At 39.4% G+C, this 25,503-nt stretch overlaps 1 pseudogene; it reads left to right on the top strand.

Moving 5' to 3' along the window:
- The first annotated feature begins 649 nt into the window (after positions 1-649).
- Positions 650-25,503, top strand: part of LOC125162568 (trafficking protein particle complex subunit 2-like) — a 43,851-nt pseudogene continuing 18,997 nt past the window's right edge.

Genomic DNA, 25,503 nt, shown 5'->3' on the forward strand with positions numbered 1-25,503 from the left:
AGCTCGCATCACTAAGGGAGCCGCATTATTCTTTGCAGCTGCCAAAGAAGGTGCCCGTGGACCCAGAAATTGCTGCCGGCCATGAGCAGGGAAAGTTCATTTTGGGAACAGATAAAACATTTAAACTTTCCTTAGCTCATTTTTTGACATTTTGTAGTAGATAAGTCAACAGCCTACTGAACCCCCCCCCCCCCCCCCAAAGTTTCCCACTTGAGGAGGGAAAAGGGATATTTTGGTTGGGCTTTTCTTTACAGTCACTTGAAATCCTTTCTTGAAGATGTTTTTTCCCCTTAATGATCAGAGGGAAGCCATGTTTAGTCAGAGAACCAACAGCTGGACCGGAGCACGTCGTGCCTGGAACTCTGCACCAGATTATTTCTCTTTGCTTTGTTCCTTCAGAGAAGATGGCTGCCACAGGCTCCTCTTTTGCTGCCTGGCTAAGTTGGCAAGGTTAGTCAAACCCCCTGTACTGCAGAGTGCCTGAGTTAATGATTTCTCTAACTGGGGTAAAAGCCACATGACACTGCAAAACTGCATTTTATTCTATTTTTGCAAACTAGTCAGCTTTTGCACACTGATGACAAAGCTTAATGTTGTGTCACTAGACTATCTAGAGCTCATGTATGTATTATGTTCACATTGCTGCAAGGAGCAATAGATACCTTCCCTTTTTGATGGCACTATGATTTTTCTGATAACCCTGAAAGACAAAAGAAGAGTGATCCAAAGAGACAAGATAGCATTTGGGTAAGGTTTAAGTCAAATTGGATCTCCGATCTGAGGGCCTTTTTTTTTTCATGGTTTTGAAGATTATTTAATGATGTGGGAAAATGTGCTTAATATATTTCAGAAAGCAAACGTGTACAACATGGTCCCCGGTTATGTGTATTTTGTGTCTATAAAGATGATAGCAAGGAAATATTTTCTGCAAGTGATGGAATGTACTTTCATTGTGCGTTTCCCCCAAATGTCTATAATTTGCCTGTTGCACTTTTACAATCAGAAAATATAAGTGCCTTTTAAAAGAATGTTTGTTTGTTTGTTTGTTTGTTTGTTTAGAGAGTGTGGGCAGAGAGAGAGAGAGAGGGAGAGAGAGAGAGAGAGAGAGAGAGAGAGAGAGAGAGTCCCAAGCAGGCTCTGTGCTGTTAGTGCAGAGCCCAATATGGGGCTCAATCTCGCGAACTGGAAGATCATGACCTGAACCGAGATTAAGAGTTGGATGCTGACTGAACCACTGAGGCACCCCTAAATGCCTTTTGTATTTTATTTTATTTTATTTTATTTTATTTTATTTTATTTTATTTTATTTATTTAAATGTTTATTTTTGAGAGCGAGTGAGCAGGAGAGGGGCAGAGAGAGGGGGTACAGAGGATCCCAAGAGGGCTCTGTGCTGACAGCAGAGAGCCACATGTGGGGTTCAAACTCACAAACTGCCAGATCATGACCTGAGCCGAAGTCAGACACTTAGCCAACTGAGCCACCCAGGTGCCCCTATTTCTTGTCGTTTTGATGATAACCAGTCTAACCAGTGTGAGGTGATATTATGGTTTTGATTTGTATTTCCCTAAATTTAGTGATTCTGAACAACTTCTGAACAACTTAGCCATCTGATGTCTTCTTTGGAAAAATGTCTCTTTAGATCTTCTGCCCATTTTTAAATTGGGTTGTTGGGCTTTTTTTGTTATTAACTTGTATGAGTTCTTTATACATTTTGGATATTAACCCCTTATTGAGTGTGTAATTTGCCAATATCTTATTCTATTCAGGAGGTTGCATTTTTGTTTTGAAGATGGTTTCCTTTACATTGCAGAAGTTTTTTAGTTTGATGTAGTCCAATTTATTTATTTTTGCTTTTTTTTTTTCCCCTTTCACCTTTAGGGTCAGATCCATAACAATATCAGTAAGACTGATGTCAAGGGGCTCACCATATATGTTTTCTTTTAGGAATTTTATGTTTTCAAATCTTACATTCTTTAATCCATTTTGAGTTCATTTTTGTATATAGTGTAAGATAATGGTCTAGTTTCATTCTTTTGTGTGTGAATGTCCAGTTTTCCCAGCACCATTTATTGAAGAGAACATCTTTTTCCCATTGTGTATTTTTGGCTTCTTTATTGTAAATTAATTGTCTGTATATGTGTGGGTTTATTTCTGGGCTCTCAATTCTGTTCCATTGATCTGTGTATCAGTTTTTATGCCACCACCATACTGTTTTGTTACTATAGCTTTGTAATATAGCTTGAAGTCAGAGAGCAGGATACCTCCAGCTTTGTTCTTTCTCCAGATTGCTTTGGGTATTTAGATCTTTTGTGGTTTCCTACAAATTTTAGAATTATTTGTTCAACTTCTGTGAAAAATGCCATTGGAATTTTTATAGGAACCACATTGAATTGTAGTATGGACATTTTAACAATATTCTTCCAATCCATGAGCACAGAATATCTTTCCAATTATTTGTGTCATCTTCAGTTTCCTTCATCAGTATCTCATAATTTTCAGTGTATAGGTCTTTTACCTCCTTGGTTAAATTTATTCCTAGGTATTTTATTCTTTTTGATATAGTTGTAAGTGGGATTGTTTTCTTAATTTCTCTTTCTGATAATTTATCATTATAAGTGTATAGAAATGCTACTGATTTCTGTAAGTTGATTTTTTCTCCTGCAACTTTACTGAATTCATTTATTAGTTCTAATAAATGGAGTCTTTAGGGTTTTATTGTATTAAGTATCATGTCATCTGCAAATAATAACAGCTTTACTTACTCCTTTCCAATATAGACGCCTTTTATTTCTTCTCCTTGCCTAATTTCTGTGACTACATCTTCCAGTATTGTGTTGAATAAAAGTGACGAGACTGGGATTGTTGTCTTATTCCTGATCTTAGAGGAAAAGCTTTCAGCTTTTCACCATTGAGTACAATGTTAGCTGTGGGTTTGTCACACACAGCCTTTATTATGTTGAGGTATGTTTTCTCTATAGCAACTTAGGGGGGGGGCGGTTATGGTAAATGGATGTTGAATTTTGTCAAAGTGCTCCTTCTGTATCTATTGAGATGATCATATGATTTTAATCCTTCATTTTGTTAATGTAGTATATTATATTGATTGATTTGCAGATGTTGAACCACCCTTAAAATCCCTGTAGTAAATCCCACTTGATCACAATATATGCTTCTCTAAATGTGTTGTTGAATTCAGTTTACTGTTATTTTTGAGTATTTTTGCATCTGTTCATTAAGGATATTAGCCTGTACTTCCCTTTTGTGTGTGTGTGTGGTGTCCTTGTCTGGTTTTGCTATCAGGGTAATGCTGACCTCATAAAATGACTTTGGAAGCATTTCCTTCTCTTCAGTTTTTGGAAGAATTTGAAAATGATGTATATTAAGGCTTTGAATGTTGGGTAGAATTCACCAGTGAACCAAGACTTTTGGTTGTTGGGACATTTTTATTACCGAGCCCTTTATTACCCCTCACTTACTTACTCTTACTAGTAATCAAATCTTTTCAGATTTTCTATTTCTTCATGATTTAGTTTTGGAATACTGTATGTTTCCAGGAATTTATCCATTTCTTCTGGGTTGCTCAGTTTGTTGGCATATAATTATGAGAATCCTTTGTCTTTCTGTGGTATCAGTTGTAGCTTTTCCTCTATAATTTCTGATTTTGTTTGAGCCCTCTTTTTTTCTTAGTCCAGCTAAAGGTTTGTCAATTTCGTTTATATTTTTAAAGAACTAGCTTTTAGCTTCATTGATCTGTTGTTTGTTTTGTTTTGTTTTTAGTATCTACTTTATTTATTTTTGCTTTTTATTTCTTTCCTTCTACTAAATTTGGGCTTTGTTTGTCTTTTCTAGTTCCTTAAGGTATAAGAAGTTAGATTGTTTATTTGAGATTTTCCTTTTTTCTTAATTTAGGCCTATGTTGCCATGAACTTCCCTCTTAGAACCACTTCTGCTGCATCCCACAGATTTTGGTATATCTGTTTTTCTTTGTCTCTCTCTATATTTTTATTTCTTCTTTGATTTCTTCAATGGCCCACTTGTTCAGTAGCATGTTGTTTAATCTCCATATTTTTGTGGTTTTTCTAGCGCTCTTCTTGTAACTTATTTTTAGTTTCATACCATTGTGTTTGGAGAAGACACTTTATAAAATTTCAGTCTTCTTCAATTTATTGAAACTTGTTTTGTCATCTAACATGTGGTCTATCATAGAGAATATTCCATTTGTACTTGAGGAAAATGTGTAAATTGCTGCATTTGGATGGAATGTTCCATATATGTCTATTAAGTGCATTTGGTCTAATGTGTTGTTTAAGGTTGATCTTTCCTTATTAATCTATTCATTGATGTAAGTGGGGGTGTTTAAGTCCCCTACTATTATTGTATCATTGTCAATTTCTCCTTTTAGGTCCATTAATATGTGCTTTATATGTTTTGGTGCTCCTATTTTGGGTGTATATATATTTATAAATCTTATATCTTTTTTGCCAGATTGACCCCTTTATCATTATTTAATTTCCCTCTTTGTCTTTTATTGTAGTCTTTCTTTTTAAATATTTTAGTCATTTTATTTTTCTTTATTTGAAGTTTCTTTATTTTGAGAAAGACAGAGCATGAATGGGAAAGGGGCAGAGAGAGAAGGAAAGAGAGAGAATCCCAAGCAGGCTCCACACTGTAAGCCTGGAGCCCGATGTGAGTCTCAAACTCACGAACCATGAGATTATGACCTTGCTGAAATCAAGAGTTGGATGCTTAACTGACTCAGCCATTCCTGTTATGTTTTTTTTTCATTTCCATTTGCATGGAATATCTTTCTCCATCCCTTCACTTTCAGTCTGTCTGTGTCCTTGCTTCTGAAGTCAGTCTCTTATAGGCACTATGTAGATGTGTCTTACTAATCCACTCAGCCACTCTGTGTTTTGATCAGAGAGTTTAGTTCATTTACATTTAAAGTAATTATCGATAGGTGTGTACTTCTTGACACTTTGTTGTTTCCTGGCTTTTATTATAGTTCGCCTGTTCCTCCTCTTTATTTCTTCCCTTGTGGTTTGATGACTTTTCTTTAGTGTTTTGTTTAGATTCCTTTCTCATTTTCTATTGTGTATTTACATTTTGCTTTATCTTTAGTTTTTGTTTTGTGGTTACTATGAGGTTCACATATCTTATCCTATGTATATAACCGTGTATTTTTAGTTGACAGCAACTTAAATCTGAACACATTCCAAAATTCTGTGTACTTACTCCTCCTACCATGTTTTATGTTTGATGTCACATTTAACATCTTTTCACTTTATGCATCTCTTAACTAATTATTGTAGTTTTAGTTAATTTTACCAGTTTTTTTCTTGTAACCTTCGTACTTGCTTTATAAGTGACTGATTCTCTACCTTTACTATATATTTACCTTTAGATATTTAGGTGGTTTGTTGTTGCTGTTGTTGTTAATTAGTGCTAGTTCTTTTCAGCTCAAAGAATTTCCTTGAACATTTCCTCTCAGGCCATTTTAGTGGTGAACTCCTTCAGTTCTTGCTTATATGGAAAACTCCTAATCTCTCCTTCGATTCTGAATGATAACCTTGCTGGTGGAGAATTCTCAGTTGGAAGTTTTTTCCTTTCAGCATTTTGAATATGTTATACCACTCTCTTTTGGCCTGTAAAGTTTGTGCTGAGAAATCTAATAGCCATATGGGGTTTCCCTTATATCTATAAAGTTGTTTTTTCTTGCTGCTTTTAGGTTATTTCCTTTAAGTTTGGCCATTTTAATTATAATGTGTCTTGGTGTAGATCTCTCTAGGTTCATTTTTTTTTTTTTTTTTTTTTTTTTTTTTAGATACTCTGGGATTCCTGGACCTGATTAGGGAAGTTTTCAGCCATTATTTCCTCAAATAAATTTTCTGACCCTTTCTCTCTCACTCTTCTCTGTATGGAATCTCTATAATGTGAATATTATTTCACTTGATGTTGTCCCACAGGTTCCTTAAGCTATCTCCACTTTAAACAAATTTTTTACTTATGGGGCATCTGGGTGGCTCAGTCGGTTAAGTGTCCGGCTTCAGCTTAGGTCATGATCTCACGGCTTGTGAGTTCGAGCCTTATGACGGGCTCTGTGCTGAGAGCTCAGAGCCTGGAGCCTGCTTTGGATTCTGTGTCTTCCTCTCTCTCTGCCCCTTCCCCACTTGCACTCTGTCTCTCTCTCTCTCTCTCTCTCAAATATAAACAAACATTAAAATAAACTAATGAATAAATATAAATTCTTATACTTTCTGTTACTCTGTCTGGGCGATTTCCTTTGGTTTGTCTTCTAGCTTGCTGATCTGTCCTTCTGCTTTATCCAGTCTGCTGTTGAAATCCTCTAGTGCATTAAAAAAAAATTTTTTTTTTAAATTTATTTTAGAGAGACAGAGACAGAGCACGAGCAGGGCAGGGGCAGAGAGAGAGGGAGACACAGAATCCAAATCAGGTTCCAGGCTCTGAGCTGTCAGCACAGAGCCCGATGTGGGGCTCAAACTCATGAAACATGAGATCATGACCTGAGCCAAAGTTGGACGCTTAACTGACTGAGCCACCCAGGTGCCCCTCTAGTGCAATTTTTGTTTGGTTATTGTATTCTTCAGTTCTGGAACTTTTGTTTGTAACTTTCTTATATCTTCTACCTCTTTGTTAAAGATCTCACTGTGTTCATCCATCCTTCTCCTGAGTTCAGTGAACATCTTTATTACCATTACTTTGAACTCCTTGTCAAGTAGATTACTTATCTCTGTTTCATTAATGTATGTTTCTGAGATTTTGTCTCGTTCTTTCATTTGGAACATATTCCTCTGTCCCCTCAGTTTCCTGGCTTTCTATGTTTGTTTCTATGTATTAGACAAAGCAGCTGTCTCTTCCAGTCTTGAAGGCATGGTCCCTGGAAGGTGAAACACACACTAGCAGGTGTGTTTCAGTCAGATGTCTGTGCAGTGCTCTGGGGGTGGTAGGCTGCCAAGCTCTGTCTCTCCAGTTGTTTCAGTCCCAGCCCCTCTGGCAATCAGTGCCAGATGTTCAAGGGTGTCCTCTGTACAAAGTGCATGCACCTTCTGGGTCTGGTGGGGCAGGGCAACAGTGGAGGAGCACCTGGCTATGGTGTGCCTGTCCATTGGCTTTCGCAGGGCAGGGGGCCTCAGTGGACAAGCTCTGGGCCAAGTCTGGCAAGGTGGGGCCTCAGGAGAACACTGGGATGCGGTGAACCATGTTATCGAGGAGGATTGAGAGTGCCCCAAATGGCATCTCCCAGCACTGGGCTGGCAAGGAGAAAGAGAGTTAAAAAAAAAAAAAGTTCCTGCTAGCACCTCTGTCTTTAGAGAGATCTCCAACACACCCCTGCTCTTCCAGTCAGTGAGTCTCCTCACACATGGCCCAGGCACTTGTCAAGCTACCGCTTTCACATTGGGACTTGTAGCAACTGAGTCCGTGTGTGAGCCCTTCAAGAGTGGAGTCTCCATTTCCTACAGCCTTCCTGCTTTCTCAGATATTACTCTGTGGTTTGAAAGCCAGTCATTTGGGGGCTCACTTTTTCAGATCCAGGTCTGACAGGCTAGGGTGCTTGAAGTAGGGCTCAAACCCCTCACTCCTCAGAGAGGAGCCATGCATTTGTGCTATGCCTTCCTCTTGTGGGTAGTTTACACTAGGGGTGGGGGTCCTGACAAGACCACTTTTCTGCCCCTCCTACTTGTTTTGACATGGCTTGCTCCTTCCTTCCTTCCTTCCTTCCTTCCTTCCTTCCTTCCTTCCTTTCCTGTGGAAGAGGTAGTGGAAGAGCTATTCTGCTAGTCTTCAGGTCTTTTTAGGAAAGAATTATTCAAAATGTAGTTGTAACTTTGGGATGTTGAACAGAGAAGGCGAGCTCAGGATTTCCCTACACAGCCATCTTGGACCCTCTCCTTCCTTGGGAATTTTTAAAGTAAATTTTCATTGACATATAACATACAGAAAAGTTCACAGTGCACACACACACATGCACACACACACACACACACACACACACATCATTAGTGTTCAGCTTGATGAGTCTCTAGGAAGTTCTCATTTTGATGTAATTCTCATAGACCATAAAACAGAACATTATCACAACCCCAAGAACCCTGTTGTCACTGGTACCAGTCACAACGCTCCCTAAGTTAGTCATTTCCTCCCTTCTGATATTAGATTAGTTTTGCCTCTTTTTTTTTTTTTTTTTTTTTTTTAACGTTTATTTATTTTTGGGACAGAGAGAGACAGAGCATGAACGGGGGAGGGGCAGAGAGAGAGGGAGACACAGAATCGGAAACAGGCTCCAGGCTCTGAGCCATCAGCCCAGAGCCCGACGTGGGGCTCGAACTCACAGACCGTGAGATCGTGACCTGGCTGAAGTCGGACGCTCAACCGACTGCGCCACCCAGGCGCCCCTAGTTTTGCCTCTTTTTAAACTTTATACAGGGGCGCCTGGGTGGCTCAGTCGGTTAAGCGGCCAACTTCGGCTCAGGTCATGATCTCGCGGTCCGTGAGTTCGAGCCCTGCGTCGGGCTCTGTGCTGACAGCTCAGAGCCTGGAGCCTGCTTCCGATTCTGTGTCTCCCTCTTTCTGACCCTCCCCTGTTCATGCTCTGTCTCTCCCTGTCTCAAAAATAAAATAAACGTTAAAAAAAAATTAAAAAAAAATAAACTTTATATAAATGGACTAATACGTTTTGATACCTGGGTTCTCAACTTTAGGTTTGTGAAGTTCATCTACGTGTTGCACACAGCTGTTGTTTGTTGATTCTCATTGATACATAGCTCCAGCCATGTGTGTATACCACAATTTACTTATCCATTCCACCGTTGATGGGTATTTGGGCAGTTTCCAGCTTTTGGTTATTATGGATACTTTTGCTATGAACACTCTTAAACCGTTGTTTACATATTGAATGCATATAGAATATGTATACCTAGGAATGGAATTCCTGGGTAATATTCACAAAATGACATATACACATATGCTTACATATTTTTCACATTAGTGGATACCGCCAAACAGTTCTCCAAAGGGATTGTGTGAGCATTCTTGTTGCTGCAGATCTTCACCAGTACTTAGTATTTTATATCTTTTTTAAATTTTAAGCACTTTTTTTAATGTTTATTCTTTTTTTTTTTTCTTCTTCCCCCCCTAACGTTTATTCATTTTTGAGAGACAGAGAGAGACAGAGAATGAGCAGGGAACGGGCAGAGAGAGGGAGACACAGGATCTGAAGTGGGCTCCAGGCTCTGAGCTGTCGGCACAGAGCCCGATGCGGGGCTCGAACTCACGAACTGCAGGATGCTCAACCAACTGAGACACCCAGGCGCCCCTAAGTACTTTTTTAAAGTTTATTTATTGTATTTACTTATTCTCTCTCTCCTAGGGAGGCAGGCTCCACGCTTGTCAGTGCAGAGTCAGATGCAGGGCTCAGACTCACAAACTACAAGATCATGACCTGAGCCGAAGTTAGACGCTCAACTGACTGAGCCACCCAGGCGCCCCTATTTTATATCTTTTTAATTTTAGCTGTTCTGGTGGATATGTGGTTATATTACATTGTAGTATTTTTTAAAACTTTTTTGAAACATATACATAGTGAAAAATGCATGCATCATGCGTTCAGAGCTCAGTAAATTTTCAGGAACCAAACACAGCACAGCTATGTCATCAGCACCCGGATCCAGAAACAGTACATTACTATTCTAAAAGCTTCATCATGTTTCCGTTTAGTCACTACCTTCTCTCCCACAGAGGGATAACTTCTATGCTGATTTCAAACCCATAGATTAATGTTGACTGGTTTTTTGTACTTTATAGAAATAAAATCATACAGAATGCCCCTTTGTATGTCTGATTTTTATCACTCAACACTGGTAGTATAAAAGAATTCTTTCTTTCCATGTGCTCACTAATACTTGGTATTTTCCATCTTTTTAACTCAGTCTCTCTGGTGTATAATATATCACACTCGAATTTTATAGAGGATCACATTGTAATTTTAAATTGCTTTCCCTTGATAACTGATGAAACAGAACATCTTTTCACATATTTATTGGCCATTTGGATTTCTTTCTTTATAAAATCTGTTCAAGTCTTTCCCTGATTCTTCTATACAATTTTCTTTTTCTTATTTATTTGTCAGAGTTGATCATTTTCTCATAAAGTTAAACATATTCCTACCCCATGACCCAACTATTCTACCTCTAGGAATTTGCTCAAAAGAAATAAAAACACATGTCTACAAAATGAGTTGTACATGAATGTTCATTGCAGCTTTACTCACAGTAGTAGGACATTGGAAACAACCTAAATGTCTATTCACAGGAAAACAGATAAAGTATAATATATTCATAAAGTGAAATACTACTCAGCACAACAAGGAATAGACTTCTGATAACATGCAACAATATGAGTGAATTTTTTTTTAATGCTGAACTAAAGAGGCAAACAAACCTACTGAATGATTCCATTTATATAAAGTTCTAGAAAAACAAAGTTACCAGAATGAAATCAGAAGGGTGATTGTTTCAGGAGGCTAGGGGAGAAAGCACTAACTAGAAGGAGTTACTTTCTGGGGTTTTTGGGGTATGGTTTATGTAGGTTTATGTGTTTGTCAAAACTGATCAAAATATACACTTCATATCTGTGCATTTTATTATGTAAAATTAAAAAATAGTATAGGGGCACCTGGGGGGCTCAATCAGTTAAACGTCTGACTTCGGCTCAGGTCATGATCTCACACTTTATGAGTTCGAGCCCCGCATCAGGCTCTGTGCTGACAGCTCAGAGCCTGGAGTCTGTTTCAGATTCTGGTCTCCCTCTCTCTCTCTGCCCCTTCCCTGACCGTGCTCTGCCTCTATTTCTCAGAAATAAATAAAAAAATTTTAGAAATTATTTTTAAAAGGTAGTATAAAAGTTTTTTGTATATAATGAACCTTATTTACATAACCCCAAAAGGGGTGCTTGAAATCAGTTAGGATTAAGAGGTGCCTAGGTGGCTCAGTCGTTTAACCCTCTGACTTTGGCTCAGGTCATGATCTCGCAGTGATTCCAGACTCTGGGCTAACAGCTCGGAGCCTGGAGCCTGCTTAGATTTCTGTGTCGTCCTCTATCTCTGCCCCTCCCCCTCTCGTCTTCACTCTCTCTCTCTCTCAAAAATAAATAAACATTGGGGCGCCTGGGTGGCTCAATCGGTTAAGTGGCCGGCTTTGACTCAGGTCATGATCTCGCGCGGTCCGTGAGTTCGAGCCCCGTGTCGGGCTCTGGGCTGATGGCTCAGAGCCTGGAGCCTGTTTCAGATTCTGTGTCTCCCTCTCTCTGACCCTCCCCTGTTCATGCTCTGTCTCTCCTTGTCTCAAAAATAAGTAAATGTTTAAAAAAAAATTTTTTTAATAAATAAACATCCAAAAAAAAAGTTTAAATCAGTTAGGATTTAAAAACCCAATTACGTGGGGCACTTGGATGGCTTAGTCTGTTAAGCCTCTGACTCTTGATTTTGGCTCAGGTCATGATGTCACTGTTTGTGAGTTCAAGCCCCGAGTGGGGCTCTGCACTGACAGCACGGAGCCTGCTTGGGATTCTCTCTCCCTCTCTCTCTGCTCCTCCCCTGCTCATGCTCTCTTTCTCTTTCTCTCTCTCTCAAAATAAATAAACTTAAAAAAAAAAAAACCTGGTTAGTTGGAGGGAAGGAATTCCAACACCCTTACAACATAAAGCCAGCTCTGGAGGCTAAAGGTGAGCTGTTAAAATGAATCATTTGGGGCGCCTGGGTGGCGCAGTCGGTTAAGCGTCCGACTTCAGCCAGGTCACGATCTCGCGGTTCATGAGTTCGAGCCCCGCGTCGGGCTCTGGGCTGATGGCTCAGAGCCTGGAGCCTGTTTCCGATTCTGTGTCTCCCTCTCTCTCTGCCCCTCCCCCGTTCATGCTCTGTCTCTCTCTGTCCCAAAAATAAATAAACGTTGAAAAAAAAAAAATTTTAAAATGAATCATTTGATAATTGATGTATTTTCTAAAGAAAGGATACATTTCACAAAATTGGGATAATTGGGATAATGTACATTATTCTGTCAAAGAAAGAAGAAAATTTACAATTAATACATCAGTTAAGACGCAGTGGCAGCCACTGCCTAGATGGGACTTGACTCCATCGTGCACCTCACTCCATTTCCTATGCAACCCTGCCTGATAAACCTGATATGGCTGAGATTGAGACATTCAGTAAGTCGAAATTGAAGACGACAGAAATGCAAGAGAAAACTCCACTGCCTTCAAAAGAAACGGCTGACTAGGAGAAGCCAGCAGGCGAATGGTAATGAGGCGTGTGCTGTACATTCCGTAAGCATTGCCTTCTTATTTTACTTCTTTTAACTGTTTAACTTTGTAAGATGCAAAGGGCGTGGATCAAGTTTAAACGGTTGTCCCCTTTTCATATCAAAGAACCAAGAACTGACGAGCAAGGCCGGGCCTGCTTCTCCCATCTGACTGGCTGGGAAAGAAAAGAACTTGTATTGTGGTGAAGGAAGAAGCTGGATGGGACAACAATGAAATCTAGAGTAAAAACTAAGCTGGTCCAAGGTGTCCTGCAGGCTATAAAATGCAGTTTAATCGGAGTGGCATTTTTTTTGTTCAAATGATTTTAATTATTAGAATGAACACCTTTTAAATATGCAAATAAAAATTTTAAAACCCCAAAACAAAATCAATACATCAGTTAATTACATTCATAATGTTAACACTTTAGGCAAATGAGAAGAATTCCTGTTCTTTATTACTGTTATAGTCTGCTTTTCAAGGGTCAGTTTTTGGATTTGTAAATATGAACAGTGTTTTTTGTTTGTTTGTTTTAAACTTTATTTTTAAGTAATCTCTACACCCAAAGTGGGACTGGAACTTACAACCCTGAGATCAAGAGTTGCATGTTCTACCGACTGAGCCAGCCAGGCACTTCTAAACAGTGTTTTTGACAGAGTCTAGATAGGCATTTTGAAATAGACCAGGAATTGTTACCTAATTTATATATCGGGTCAGGGATACACATAATAAAACCCTGTGGAAACAGTAAGACCATATAAAGCAAAAGTGGAAGCTCATGCTATCTTATTGTAATTTCACTTCTAACAATTTATCCCAAAGAAAATATTGAAGCAGAGCAAAAATAAATATTAATACAGCTTTCCTTCCAACACTGAGTATGGTACATTTTTAAAAGTGAGAGTATGGGGCGCCTGGGTGGCGCAGTCGGTTAAGCGTCCGACTTCAGCCAGGTCACGATCTCGCGGTCTGTGAGTTCGAGCCCCGCGTCATGCTCTGGGCTGATGGCTCGGAGCCTGCAGCCTGTTTCCGATTCTGTGTCTCCCTCTCTCTCTGCCCCTCCCCCGTTCATGCTCTGTCTCTCTCTGTCCCAAAAATAAATAAAAAAAAAAAAACGTTGAAAAAAAAAATTAAAAAAAATAAATAAATAAAAGTGAGAGTAACCTAAGTACACATTAGAATAGTTCAGTAAATTATGGTGTATCAACAGAATGAAATATAAGAAATTAAAATTAGAAAGACTTGGAAACATGAAAAAGCAGAACATGAAATCGAAAAAATATTATGAAAGTTCTTTTTTTAGGGTTTATTTCTCTTGAGAGAAAGAGAACTTGAGCAGGGGAGGGGCTGAGAGAGAGAGAGAGAGAGAGAGAGAGAGAATCCCAAGCAGACTCCATGCTGTCAGTGTGGAGCCCAAAACAGGGCTCAATCCCATTAACTGTGAGATCACAACCTGAGTCAAAATCAAGAGCTGGATGCTCAACCGACTGAGCTACCCAGGTGCCCCATTATGATAATTCTTTCAGAATTATTTATGTAAGTAAAAAGCGACACACAAAAAATTTAGAATAATTGTATTACAGTGGTAGCCTTGTGAATATTTTTTAATGTTTTAAAATTGTATCTTACAAATTGTCTAATGAAATTTTTTAAAAGTTTTAAGTTTCTCTTATTCACAAATTTGTACATTTTCAGAGGTTTCACATTTTAATTTTCCTACTAACAGCCTCATTAACATGAGGTATCTTGCCTGGATACATTGGGAATTTCAAAAGAATCAATGCTTATTAAAAATAAGCCTTTGTAAAGTGGGTAGAAGTTATTGATAATCATAGTAATAGCTTTGATAAGCTTGTCCTCGTTGCCGTAAACTTGTCATGTAATTAGGGATCCAGTTAAGGTGGCCCAACAACTACTTTGAAAGCATATTTTCCCATGAAACCATTAAGTCATTGGTAATGGTGAATGTGGTGGTTTCTCCCACAACTCTGTACCCCTGCCTCCTACTCTCTATCGTCCCCTAACCTCCCTCAGCACTAGAAAGATTCCAAGGAGCTAGTTTTTTTTTTTTTTAATTTTTTTTTCAACGTTTATTTATTTTTGGGACAGAGAGAGACAGAGCATGAACGGGGAGGGGCAGAGAGAGAGGGAGACACAGAATCGGAAACAGGCTCCAGGCTCCGAGCCATCAGCCCAGAGCCTGACGCAGGGCTCAAACTCACAGACCTCGAGATCGTGACCTGGCTGAAGTCGGACGCTTAACCGACTGCGCCACCCAGGCGCCCCCCAAGGAGCTAGTTTTGAAGAGCACACCCTGTAAACCATCTTCTGACTTGTTTGTGTGGATTTAGAACAAAGAAGCAGAAAAATAAGGCAACTCCTCTACCAACCCGAAGAGCTAAAATAATACTGTCAAGTTTTCCTGCTTTGTTTCAAACTCATATCTCTTTAAATTTTTTTTCTAAACATAACCACAATATCTTTATCATATCTTAACTTTATCTCCAAAATCACGTACCCATTAGTGACACCCATTTCAGTCCCACTCTGGCTCCACGTGTGCTCAATCCAAGAGATGCAAATAAAATCCACTGCTGCTTAGCAGCCTAATTGGCAAGCTATAGCTTTGGGCTGAAAGTATTTGTGCCTCTCCCCCAAAATTAAGAGTGTGTCTGTTTCAGTCACCTTCCTGCCAAGCACCTTGTTCAATCTTTACTTGGTCTTTATAATCAGCCTGGAAGACTAATGTGGCAGAAAGGGAGAGAGAGAATATCCATCTGGACATTGTATAACATAGAATTCAGGTAGTGTGGTCCTCCATGTGGCTCGGACCCATTCATAAATGTCTTAGTCTATCTCATCTCTTACCTCTCATTTTTTAGCTGTATGCTTTAAGGTGATTCAACAAACTGATTTTTTTTTTTTTTAATCTGTGAACCATTCTGCACCATGACCTACTCTTGTTGCATCCACACGACTCCTGAAACAGAATGCTACGGGCACCAGTGACAGTCACAACAAAGTTTATTACAACGAGAGGCAAGGCCGACCGATCAGGACCAACACTCTTTTTTTTTTTTTTTTAATTTTTTTTTTCCAACGTTTATTTATTTTTGGGACAGAGAGAGACAGAGCATGAACGGGGGAGGGGCAGAGAGAGAGGGAGACACAGAATAAGAAACAGGCTCCAGGCTCTGAGCCATCAGCCCAGAGCCTGACGCGGGGCTTGAACTCCTGGACCGCGAGATCGTGACCTGGCTGAAGTCGGATGCTTAACCGACTGCGCCACCCAGGCGCCCCGGGACCAACACTCTTGATAAGAGTGCGGCTCCAAACAGCCGGGGTACAGAGTTTTTATAATGGATCACATCATTTTATCATCACCTGGGAACAGAACAAAGAAACAGGTTCCAGATGAGTTAGAAACAGTTGCCTAATGAGGTGTTTACTTTAGACTTTCTGCCTCTAAGTTGCAACCAGTGGATCTCCTTGACCCTGCCTCTGATGCTCTTTTCTTTGAACTTTTGTTTCCTTAATTGGTGAAGCCTAATTTACAAGGGTATGAGGCAGTAGTTTACCAGAGCAAAGCAAGGCTGTTATCTCTTAACCTTCAGTGTCAACACAAAGCTGTTATTTTTCAAGCTAAGCATTAGCCCTACACTACAATTTAACCCTTACACTCTAGGATAGCTTGCCTGGTAGGATGCTTGGAAATCACCATTGCATCAAGTTAATTTCCCACATTATGGATTTAAAGCCAGGCAATCTGATTCCAATGTCCACTCCCTTAGAATTATGCCATACAGACTGCTTAAAGAAATCATATATGCTCAAATTCTGTTGATTTCCAACAATCAAAACATTTTATTCAAGGGAGGAAAGGGTACTTTCCAAAAACCCAGGTAGAAAAATGAGTGTTTAAGACCGTAAGAAGAGTCACAAAGAACTTGGGGAGAGCAAGACATTTTAAAGTGAGATAATAGAATGAGATACATTCCTCAAATGAAACAATTAGAATTTTTGTTTAAAGTAGCTTTCTGGAAAAGCCTACAGATAATGACTAACTCAGTAGCAAACACCTTGAGCAATTAGATTGTAGTTTCTAAATACAGTTTCCTACTAAAAGGAACAAAACTTCCTGAATAAATGGCTAATTCCAAGTCTGAAGTAGAATATATACACATTGAGACCTGAGATCCTACCAGAAAGCAAAGAAGTTATCAAAGATTAATAGAATCGTGTCAAAATGATTCAGAAGCAAACTTCAAGACATTCCTACTGGCCTAAGATGAAACAATTTGAGCAGCAATAAGAAATAATAGCTGTAATTAATTCAAACCCATGAAATATGGATAAATAGTAAGTTCAAACGATTCACTTAAAAAATGTCATTGGCCATCTTTGGAGAATGCTGGAGAACCAATTCATCATTTCTAAAAAAAAAAAAATGGACTGTAGGTAAAAGAGAACCTAATAAAGCTGATTAATTTAGTTTCAATAAAAACTAAAAAGATCATTAAACATTAAGATGGAGACTATTCTGTCCTATGCTGTTAATAGTTTACTGAATTCTATAAAAGACACAGGATAGGTAAAAATGCTTTTACTGTATTTTAAACAAATTCTTACAGATTCATATCTCAGGTAGTTATGTAAAAATGTGCATAAATGATGACAAAGACAGGAAGAGGCATCACCATACCTAGTTAAACAAAACATTTTAGTCTTCTCTAACAGATTGCAACCCATTAGTCATTTATGTTAACTTTCTAGGGAAACCTCCATTTAAATTTGCACTCATGTGGGAGTGCCTGGGCAGCTCAGTCAGTTGAGCTTCTGACTCTTGAGTTAGGCTCAGATCATGATCTCATGGTTCATGGGTTCGAGGTTAATGGGTTCAAGGTTCATGGGTTCGAGGTTCATGGGTTCAAGCGCTCCATCGGGCTTTGCTGTGACAGCACAGAGCCTGCTTGGGATTCTCTCTCCCTCTCTCACTTTGCCCCTCCCCCTCCCCCACTCTCTTTTTTTTTTCTCAAAATAAATAAACATTAAAAAAATAAAAGAAATTTTCACTCATATGTTTCACAACTTTCATTAGGGGCCATTATTCCTATATGTTTATAGTAGTAACTGCAGGAGACAAAAATATTACAGCATGACATATTTTTAAAAGGGCCATCCAAACGAGATAAAATGTCATGACCTTTACTTCTCTTTTGTAGGCTTATTTTAAACTATCACTTTATCCTGCATAAAGCAATTTTTCAAAGGGCATGTGATTTTTCCATTTTAATAAACTTCTTTAGACTTGCACCATAAAGAGAACTAACCTGCCTCCTTTGCGTGCTACTCTATAATTTTCTATCCTGTCCTGTGGGGGTAGAGATTACTCTATTAACTCGATGCCTTATTAGGTCAAGTCACAATAACTGCCATGGCTATCGTATATGTAGCCATCCCAGAATAAAGGGAGTTTGAGGATGCAAGTTATATCAGTTACACTCTTCCAAAGAGGGACAGGAAAATGGACTCTACAATGAGTGAACTAAGAGAAAACAGGCGTCTAGAAGTCTGCTCCTAATTATCAGGTCTTAAAGGGTATACACATGGGAGTGGTCACACCAAGGGTACATATTACACTTTTTTTTTCATTCCTCAAAGGCAACAGTATTCACAGATAAGAATAAATTCAAGAAAACAAAAATCCCAATGTTGCCAGAAGGTCGTGTCCAGCATTTGTGTTAAACATCACCTTGAAAGGCCCTGTGCTGTTAGAGTTACTAGAAAAAAGGAAATATAATCACTATTCTCAAAAGACTTCTACATATAATGACTAACTTTGAGTGCTTCTCATGCACCATGCTTAGCAACATAAATATATATATGTATATATACATATATGTGTGTGTGTGTGTGTGTGTGTGTGTGTGTGTGTGTGTGTATTAAGGCCTCACTACAACCTCCTCAGATAGATATTATTATTTCCACTTTAGAGATGGAGAAACTGAAGCTCAGGGAAGTTAAGTGATTTGCCCAAAGTCACACAGCAAGTTGAGTGTTGGATCAGGGTTTAGAACCTTAGCAGCCTATCCCTGGAGCCTGAGCGTTTAACTATTAAGTTATCTTCCTCACTGCAAGTTTGATTACAAGAACACTAGTTAAGATACACAGATGGGTAAATTGGAGATTTTGGTTTTAGTCCTTCCTCTGACATTTTAGTCAATTCTCTTTGTGTCTCATTTTCTTCATCTATCAAATAGGAATTCTAATGCTTATCTTACTAATGTAACCTATCTTATGCAATTATTATGATAATGGAGTGAAAGTTCTCTGAAGTCACAAATATTATACAAAGTGCTGTATATATATATGTATATATATATATATATATATATATATATTATAACAACAGAGGGTACCACATCTGTCTCCTGTCCTTGTGGGGTCAAGTGCTTGGTGTTTGTATGAAAAACAAGCAAACCAGATATGGCCACTGCCTTTGTTGAGTGCACAGTCTCATGTCAAAGACAAACATTAAGCACACAAGTACACAAAGATGGGTATAATTTTACATTGTGTCTTGAAAGAAATAAACACCTCATCAGGAAGGAGAATAAGAGGATGGACTTGGAAGAAATGACTTTCGTGCTGGTGTCGGGAAGAACTGAAAGTGTGGGGTGAGCCATGTGATGTAGGAGTCAAGGTAGAAGACGCACTAGCACAGGACTAGTCATACAAAACCTTGTGGGCACGGGAGTGGGTTTTGAATTTCATCCTAAGGGCGATGAGAAATCACTGATGAGTTAAGAGCTGGGGTCTGGCGTGGTCAAAGAGTTGAAGGTGCTTGCCAAAGTAATTGTGTTGATGAGCCATGTTGTCAGGGCTGAATAAGGGGTCAGTGAAGAGAGGAGGGGACAGCAGGATGGAGAGAGAATGGTGGGGTTCGATGACATGAAAGGAGCGTTGCTGGTGGTTATTTGCGAAAGTGGAAGGATAGAGCAGTGTGTTTGAAGGAGGGAAGAAGGCAGTGAAGTTTCTGGTCCATGTCATGATCATGGGAGTGGGTACTGGTGACAGAGTAAAGCGTAGCTAGAGATGTGAAGTCAGAGAAGTAAAAGGCCAGGACAGGTTGACTGAACTGGTAAGAAAGTTCCAACTCTCAGAAAGCTCCAGCCTCTGGGTTTTGTACAGGGCTGACCCCTGCTGGTAAATTCTAGGAAGAAGTTCTGGAAGCCGCACGGCTGGCTGAGTGGAACCCTCAGAAACTTAGCAAAAACGGCAACCACGGGCAGCAAAGGAAGACGGCTATTTTTACTTAGACATAACATTTTCACTTTGCGAAATGTCTTTTTCAGGGGTATTGGACTCAGAATGTCCTCACAATTAAAACACTCCTAGATAAGTCCAGGCCCGTGTTATCAAATAATGAAAATGCAATGCATTAATAGTTGTGAGAACATGACTTTCTCCATAAATTTTGTTTTCACTTTCTTTCTTAGTGAAGTGTAACAAACGTTATAAAATGCACAAATTGTAACTATTCAGCTAGACTAATTTTTTAAAGAAATGTATGGAACTATCACATTACAAATGCAACCATCACTCATATTAAATATAGAATATTCAACTAACCCAGAAACCTCTCTCTTGCCCGCCCCTAGTCACTACTTACTATACTATCCTGACTTCTAACAACATAGATTAGTTTTGTTTGTTATCGAACATCATATAGATGGACGCAAAGAGGGTGTACTCCTTTGTACTTTGCTTCTTTTCCTTGACTTAATGTATATCTGTGAAATTTACCCATATTGCATAAAGCAGTAGCTCATTCCTTTTTCAAAATATTCCATTTAGAAAATACACCACTATTAATATTTATTCTCTTGCTGATGGGCATTGGGTTGTTTCAAGTTTATGACCATTACTCTATATGTCTTCTATTGATCGTATATATATATATACATATATATATATGTATATATATATATACACACACATATATATATGTAGATATATATAGTAGATATATATATAGTAGATATATATATAGTAGATATAGTGTGTGTGTGTGTATATATATATATATATATATATATATATATATATAGTAGATATCTAACTAGATTTAGGGTTGCCAGGTCATGTTAAGTAGATGATGTCAAAGGTTTTCCAAAGAGGCACTCCTACCACCAGTATATGATAATTCCAGTTGTTCCACAATTTTTTTCGTAACACTTGGTATTGTTAGGTTTTTGTTTTGCTTTGTAATCCAATGTGTATGTCCTCCCATGTTAGCCAACTATTGGAGGGGCCTTTAAGGGAACCCCTTGGAGAATTTGATGCGTTTCTCTTGGAGTTTGTGTGGCAGAGAAGCAAGTGCCAAACCTAGTTCTGAAAAAATTCTCCAGGCTAAAGCAGCTTTAAGTGGTGGCAGAGTAGAGAGCGCTACACTCAATGTGGACCGCACTCCCTCTGAGGGCAGGGCAAGGCATTGGTGGTCCTTATGGACCGAATGCAGGTCCTAGGTCTGTCTTGGATTCTGTCCTGGAGAGATCATCAGTTCCCAACAAAGAGGTGGCATGAAAGACGAAAGAGAACAGTCAAGAATGGCAGTCAGAAGAGGGGCATTACCAGGGTCCAGGGAGCAGTCATCAAAGAGCCCAGCACAGGAATCTCTGATGGACTCAAGGAGGAGGCCCATGAGAGGAAGAGATCTGCCTTCCTCAGTGGGCACCTCCATGAGGTGACTCTCAGTGAGATCTTTCTGTCCCTTCCTATCCTGAAAGAAGAGATGAGTGAGAGCCAAGAAAGAGGAGGAGAACCAAAGTTGGAAAAGAAGTACAGAAGCTGACCATGCCCTGTCCCCACTGTTGCCTTTCCAGCCTAAAGCAAGCCAGAGCTGAGAGGAGGTTCAAATTACGTAAAAGGGTGACGTTGTGATTAAGACACTAGCCCAAACATTTTCATTACTAAAATATCCCTGATTAACCCCCACATCCTAAAGCTTGCTCTCCCTGCAGAACTGCCTACTTTATTTAATGCCAACACCATCCCCCCAGTGGCTTCAGCCCAGAGCCATCAAGTTATCCTCATGTCTTCTCACAGCCCATAGTCTATCCATCAACAGATCCTGCCATTTCTACCTTAACATGTTCTATGTTTTAAAAAGGGGGAGAGGTCAAGTATGTTTTTGGTGTTTTCTGTACTGAGGATGTCCTGAATTATCGTTGGCCAGCTTTTAAGAAGATAAGAATTAGTACAGTTTGTAGGTTTGCTGTGTTTACAAAGACATGCTCTGTCTCTTCTTTTGCACATGCTTGTACTGTTAAAGGCTAAACCATCCAAATAGAGACCAAAACTTAAGAAAGGAACTAATAATTCATTAAAGTGATATGATTGTGGTTGCTACTAATCCATACAGTCTAATACAAAGGAATTGTTGGTACAGGATATAAATAACATATATCCTAAGGAGATGAACTCAACTCAACTAGTAGCTGAAAGTTTGATTTGGACATAATTATGTATGAACATGGGTTTTAATTTTTTTTAACATTTATTTATTTTTGAGAAAGCGAAAGAGAGACAGAGTGTAAGCTGAGAAGGGGCAGAGAGAGAGGGAGACATGGAATCTGAAGCAGGCTCCAGGCTCTGATCTGTCAGCACAGAACCCCACGTGGGGCTTGAACCCACAAGCCATGAGATCATGACCTGAGCCAAAGTCAGACACTTAACCGACTGAGCCAATCAGGTGCCCCTGAACATGGGTTTTAAAACAAATATAAAGCCTTAACTTAGATTTTCATTGTGTTTTATAATCATCACTGCCTTTATGTTTATTTTTTTCTTTCATAATTGAGTTTTTATTGGTTGTTCTGAGGATCATTAAGACATTTCAATTTGTACAAGGTTCTTTTTTTAATTAAAAAGTTTTTTTTTTAATCTTTTTATTTGTTTTTGAGAGATAGAGACAGAGTGCAAGTGGGAGAGGGGCGGAGAGAGAGGGAGACACAGAATCTGAAGCAGGCTCTGGGCCATCAGCACAGAGCCCAATGTGGGGCTCAAACTCATGAACTGTGAGATCATGACCTGAGCCAAAGTTGGATGCTTAACTGACTGAGCCACCCGGATGCGCCCCCCACCGTCCCCGCTTTTTTTTAAGTAGGCTCCATACCCAGTGTGGAACACATCTGGGGTCTGAACTCATAACCTGCACAATTCTTAACGGATATACCAAAAGTCTAAAAAATCACGTAGTTGTGATTTTTTTCTAAAAGTTATTCCAGTGGGGCGCCTGGGTGTCTTCGTCGGTTAAGCGTCCGACTTCTGCTCAGGTCATGATCTCACACTTTGTGAGTTCCGGCCCCGCATCAGGGTCTGTGCTGACAGCCTGGAGACTGGGCCCTTCTTGGAGTTCTCTGTCTCCCTCTCTCTCTGCCCCTCTCTCCTGCTCGCACTCTGTGTCTCTCTCTCAAAAATAAATAAACATCAAAAAAAATTAAAAAATAAGAACTGCTTTCTCCAATTGACTTGTTACTTTAACCATTCTAAGATTACTTGCAAAAACTAAAATTCAAGGGACTCTAGTTCCAGAAGAGCAGCTTGAGGTACTACACGAATCTGTTCCCCAGCAAAATAACTAGCTGAAGAAGATTACAAAAACACCCACTTAAAGTCTCTGAAAATTGTGCTACGGTTATACAGCAAATAAAGAAATAGTTATTCAAGGGAATCTACTAAATGTCAGTACTGACAGCAAGAATCTGTAGTGTTTGAGCCACAACCTGCTTCTTGTCTCCCCTTCTCCAGCTCAGCTTTGTGGAAGTTCCACTTTAGGCAGGTTTGGCCAAGAAGGCAGGGGCTTTCTTTCTCTTTAGTTTCCAGTCAAGGAGGACAGTATCTTGGCGGGAGGTGCTACCAGTATCTCTCCTGTCCTCTCTCTCGGACTTCAGAGGCTATATTCCTGATGAGGATGGCCAAGAAACTGAAGAGTCCTTTTCTCTGTGCAGCTTTTACTTATATGGCAGAGGCTCTCCCCCAGGGACTGCGGACAGAATACTGGGGCTCCATCGCACAAACCGTGAGACCGTGACCTGAGCAGAAATCAAAAGTCAGATGCTCGGGACTGCTGGGTGGCTCAGCCCGTTAAGCGTCTGACTTCAATTCAGGTCATGATCTTCCGGTTTGTCAGTTCGAGCCCTGCATCGGGCTCTCTGCTGACAGCTCAGAGCCTGGAGCCTGCTTGGGATTCTGTGTCTCCTCCTCTCTCTGCCCCTCCCAGGATCATGCTCTGCCTCTCTCTTTCTCTCAATAATAAATAAACTTAAAAAAAGAAAAGAGCCAGATGCTCAACCAACTGAGCCACCCAGGTGCCCCAAAACTATTTTTTTAAAGCAAGTTTTCCATATAAATTTCCAAAAGGATGTTGATGATATGATAATTCAAAATAATAAAGAAAATGGTGCTTTCACATAACCTTACTTAAAAGGCTATGAGAAGATTTGAAAAATTATTTGTCTAAGATTTTTGAACAATGAGATATCAAAAATATTGATTATGACATTTTTCCACTTGATCATTTTCTCTCCTCCCCTTTTTCCTTCACTCCCCAAATCACATTGTAATGTCTTTGTCTTATACTATATTGATTTCAAAGTCTAGTTCACATCAAATACAACTTCGTGAACAAAAGACATAGAAACAACTGAAGGGAGTTATTTTATTATACATATATACATTTAAATTATTATACGTTGATATAATATGAAAAATCGTTCTAGGTAAAAGGAATATAATAGTTCTCATTTGAATCTACCCTCAAAAAATCTATTATGGTATTCAAAAAGTCTAATTTTCCCCACAGGGTTTATCTTTAAATTGGTTTCTTAATGGGAATAAGAACCCCAGTCAGTCAAATGAAGTTAAGGAAATTATTTTTTAAAAACTGATGGTCTGTGCTGTCTGAGAATTATGTATTTGTCTCCTTTGATTAGGTCTAAATTCTCTACCCAAATTATGGCCTTTTCTTTCTAAACTCTCCCTTTATCATCAGCAATTGCCACACTTTCAGAGTTGTTCACACTTTGGCTGTACTTTATGGAAGTCTTTTTATTTTAAGCTTATTTAGGTCATTCCCCCGGGCCTAATAACACTCTAGAATTTATGTAGATTTTCCTTTATATTGTGCTCCAGAAACCAAAACTGAGACTGGAAAAAAACCCTATGAGGCAAAGAAAGTTTTTTCTCTCATTAAAACTTTTGTAGTTATTATATTTCATCTTCCCAATTCCTGTGGATGAGAACTCTTTCACTGAGGTTTTGTTCTCTGTTACTTTGAGGCAAGAGCATCTGAACATTGGGAACGGCTGTGGGATCCATAAGGAAGGGATGGAGACATGACAAAAAGAGCCTAGAAGGATGGAAGAGCATGTTCTGCTTCATGGGATTGGAGAAGACAGTTATTGAAAATGACAGAAAGGCATGCTGTCAGCACTGTGAGAGTCTTCTCTCTGGAACTAAGAGGCATTGACCTGAGAGACAGGAATCATAATAAAAGGAGAAAAGCAGAGCCGAAAAAGAGAGAGAGAGTGGTGGACAGCAGACCCAGAGAAGGCCAGAAATGGCCAGCAAAGAGGAGAAGCCAGGGGGCTGCAGGTGAAGAACACAGTGACGATGAATCAGGTGGCTGTGGTGGTGGACAAAAGAGAAAGCAGCTTTGAGAAGGAGGTTGAGCCTGACCACTGATGGGAGAGAGGAAGAGGCTGCAGCACAGGCAGCAGGTCAATAGCCCTCAGCTGTGGGGAAGGTGAGAGGGTGAAAGGGAAGGGATTGAGGTGCCGCACATACACTTGGGTATTTTTAGCACCGAAAGCGGGACACTCAACAGTTTGGGTGAAGTGGAGAAAAACTGGTGGAGGAAAAGTCTATAGAAGGTTTTGACAAACTGCATGACTCATTCCTCTTCCTAACATTTCCTTTATTATTCGATTTGGGGTTTTGTTACACGGGGTGGGAACAGCCTGAACAAAAGGGCAAAGATAGGAAATTGCAAAACATAATGGGAGATAGGGAGTAGATAGATGAATTTAGTTAAAATGAAAGATATTCATACACGGGAATGGCGGCTGAAAAGACTAGAAATCTGGGGCAGAGTCAGGTTGTAAAAGTCCTCCAATATCAGAATA

Source organism: Prionailurus viverrinus, chromosome A3 (genome assembly GCF_022837055.1).
Source record: "Prionailurus viverrinus isolate Anna chromosome A3, UM_Priviv_1.0, whole genome shotgun sequence".
Lineage (NCBI taxonomy): Eukaryota > Metazoa > Chordata > Mammalia > Carnivora > Felidae > Prionailurus > Prionailurus viverrinus.